Source organism: Cinclus cinclus, chromosome 2 (genome assembly GCF_963662255.1).
Source record: "Cinclus cinclus chromosome 2, bCinCin1.1, whole genome shotgun sequence".
NCBI classification, from domain to species: Eukaryota; Metazoa; Chordata; class Aves; order Passeriformes; family Cinclidae; genus Cinclus; species Cinclus cinclus.
Window position 1 is genome coordinate 106,929,199 of NC_085047.1, and position 3,833 is coordinate 106,933,031.

General features: G+C 43.7%; 1 pseudogene; it reads right to left on the reverse strand.

Moving 5' to 3' along the window:
* Window positions 1-2,727: 2,727 nt before the first annotated feature.
* Window positions 2,728-3,529, reverse strand: LOC134057926 (pre-mRNA-splicing factor 38A-like; annotated as a pseudogene).
* Window positions 3,530-3,833: the final 304 nt, after the last annotated feature.

The window sequence follows — 3,833 nt, forward strand, 5'->3', positions numbered from 1 at the left end:
CTGGTTCTCCCCTTGCCCTGCCCCAAAGCCACAGCTGGAGCAGCAGGCAGGCTGTGTGCTGCACAGCCAAGAGAATATTTCCCTCCTCTTTTCCCAAATCTGTTTGTCTTCCTTTCTGTGATTCATTGTCATGAGGAGACACAATAGAAATGGGTTTTATGTGGCCTAGCCTTCCCACTACTTTTTGTGCTTGTCTTTGCAGATAAAGAAATTTTGATGGTTTCTGAGAAATAAGAAAGGGAAAGACTCTTCCTTTTGCAGCAGCTGCTGCTTATTGCTCTTCTTAGGAAAGGAGCTGTTGTCAAGCAAAGAGGAATTCCTTTGGGCAGTCCAATAACTGAAGACCACATTTTGCAGCATTAGTTCCTGTCAGATACAGAACACTATCATTAAGGATACGTCTGAAAAGATCACAAAACAGAAGAATTGTCAGTCTGTGTCTATTTGTTCCCTCCTGTGGCCAGGATCCAGTGTTATCTGAATATTACAGTGTTATATTAAAGATAAACTTCCCTGATCTCCCATTCTCCCTCACCTGATGTACGCTTTTCTCCTGATTACTGCTCATTCCCTTGGCAATAGGAGGCCCTGCTGCTCTTTGTTTTATGCATTAGGGAAAGCCCTGGTGGCACTCCTGAATGATCAATAAATGAGTCACAGCCTGTGGCATTTTATTATTTACAGCTGTGCCCCAAACATGTTTCAGTGATACAGCTGTGGTTCTGTGGTAGAAGGTAAAGCTCTTAATTAATACATTGCTCAGTCCAGAGGGATGGGGGTGGATGTTTATCACTGCTACCAGCTCCTCTGATACTGCCAACCTTTAATTGGTGAGGGAAGTCATGAGGTCTCACCATTGCTTTGGGGATGGTGCATTTAACAAACGAGGTAGGTGCATCTCCTAAGGAGCACAGGCAGGATGAAGGCTTTATTCCATTCCTCCAGGGGACTAGAACTCGTTTGTCAGTCACTGATGTTTTGATTTTCCACTTCCTCCCTCCCTAAGACTCACTTTTCCACTTAAAATTGTTAATTTTAATTATTTTAATACTAGCTTCACAGTGCTTAGCATTCAGGATTAAAAATAACAGTTGCAGGTGTAATTATGTATACAGGTATGTATTTTATAGTTTCTAGTTTTCACCTCTTCCCAAGATTCAAGGAGAAAATAAATATAATTCTGTTTTTCAAATCATGTAGTGTTTGTGTTGTTGGACTTGGCAGCATGTTTGTGTCTTCTAACTGGACTTTGGAAGACAGCTCTTAGATAGAAGGTCTGCTGGGTTTCAAGGGATTTTCTTCTCTTTATGTATCTTTTCTTTTCCTCTGTGATGTAGTGTGATTACATCAGGATTTTTCAACTTGAAGTTTATTATTTTTCTGTTCCCTCCCTTTGCAGAATGTTGAAAGAGAATCTTAAGAGTTATAGCACTTCATGTGTTAAATAGATGATTTTTATCTCTGACTCCCTTTTTAAAATTAAGTTTTATTTTTTGCTTTTTAGGATTTGATCTATAACATGATGAAACATTGAAACATTGTAGTGGTTTTTATTTTTTTTCTGGTGGGGACACAGAAAAGTGAATACAGCAGTTCATTATTAGAATGCAAGAAGTTCACAAATTATTCTAAAATCAAAATGTGAGTAGGTAGAAGAATACATAAGCTCCTGCCAGTTATTGTGCTTTCCAGACTTCATGGTGGGACTTGTGTTATTTATATTCTGTCATGGATCTATTACCTATTAACTGTGATGAGCCATCACCTCCAGATTAAGTTTTGAGCCAGTGTGCTTTTCCTTGCATGATCATTTTGGTTTAAAAATAACCTTCATTCTCTTCCGGCTGCTCCTGAAGGGGCTAATGAGCAAAGCTTGTCTAAAATACCCCAAAGGCAGTTAAAACCCCAGAATTTAATTGCTGGTTAGAAAAACCTTTTGCTGAGAACATTTCTCTTCCAAGCCCTGAGTAGTCATTTAAAATCACCCAAGTGATGTTTACATAGGTCCTTCAGGATAAATATTTTGTAGTGGGCTGTTCACTGAGTCTCTAAATGTCTTTGGGGTTTGCTCAGCTCGTCTTTGATCATGAATAACCAAATTTATGTCTGAATAAATTCTTTGTTCCTTTTCAAACCCTGAAACTTCTTTACTGGAGAAAGTGAAAATATGGGAGGAAGTTTTGGGGATGTGAGCACATGCCTAGGTTTTGACTGGGCCATGAGTAGATCTAATGAAATGTTCACCCCAGCAGTTACCAAGAGTATGAATTGGGATCAAGACAGGATGTTTTGTCCTTGTTTTCCTAGTGGTAAGAGCAGTTTGGCAGTGCCCAAGGACATCTTTTTTTCTCCTTCCCATAACTAAATGTGCTGGTTTGAAGGTAAGCCAGCAGGAGAAATGGACCCCACACCTTGAGAGAGATTTCGTGTCAGTGTTACAATATAATAGAATTACAAAAAATGTAATGATACAGAAAAGCTTGTTTAAACCCACAAAGTCGGAGTACAGCCTAGCACTCTGTTGATCAGGGTGAGGGTGGTGGTCAGAGTCTGATTAAGCAGTGATTGCAGTCCTGGTGAAGTGATGGTTGCAGTTTTGTTGAAAGCAGTGGTCCTGTGGAAGGTCTGGTCCTCCTGTGGATCTGTCCAATGGTTGTGGCTGCTCCAAGTCCCCAGAGCAACCCAATTATACATGGTTAGATTCAGGCAGGAAGGTTCAGTACCTCCTCAGGGCACGGAATGTCTCAATGGAATGTGTCTGTGACTATAATGATGTGCTGGAGATTTAGATCCCATCTGTGCCCCTCTCCGGGATCAGCTCCGGGAAGGCTTTGGCTGTGATGCCTCTCCCTGCACAGCGAGGGGCTGCTTCCCTTTGGAGAGCAGCTGTGCCTTCTTGCAGACCTGAACCACACCACTGGAGACCTGCCAGGTTTGCACCTTCTCCTGCAGTGGTCTGGAGATAGGATTCATTCCTGCTTTTCATCTTCCTCTTCCTCCTCCTCGCTAGATTTTGCGCCATCCGTGTCTTCTTCCAGAGCACTAACACGAGGCTCCAGCTGCTCAGCTCCCTCCAGAACATTCTGTTTCTGCTGTTGAGGCAGGATGATATCACATGCATGTTCCTCACAGAGCAACTCATCAATAAATTCATCCATGTGCATCAGCTCAAATTCCCCATTTCTGTTCTGAGGTTTTATTTTCTGACATTCACTGTGCAGTGGTTCCAAGTACCAGTAGCACTCGATGGCAGTGCCTGTCAACCTCATGTACAACACTCCAAGCATTTGGATGTACTTGAAGTCCTCATTCCTTATGAACTCCACTCCAACTCAGGCAGGATCTTCAGCATCAGGCACAAGAAGGGTGTGGGTTTAAGTTCCCTCCATAAACAGCCCCAAGTACTTCAGCTCCTGGCCTTGTCCCACCACCAGCCCAGCCATGAGTACTGCTCCCTGCAGTACTTGGACTTGCAGATGCAGGTGTGGATGACCTGCAGCAGGTGCTGTGCGTGTCCTTCACCGTGCATTTGGCCATGCTGGGTGCTGGCCAGCCCCACTCACAGCAGCTCCAGACTCTGCTCCCCTTCTCTGATGGGTCGTGCTGCCTTCCTCCTCCTCCTCAGCCACTGTGCAGGGTAATCTGGTCTTGGGTTTTCTTTTCAGCAGGGGAGACTGCTCCTGCCTGAGGCTGTCCTAGCTCGGTGATGGCTTGTGTGGATGTGGTGCCTGCTGCTTTATTTCTTTTTCCTTCTGGCTTGAAAGCAAACCAGCAGGAGAAAAGGTGGTCAAAGTAGGCTCCAGAACTGTAGAAGAGATGGTTGCAGTCTTGTC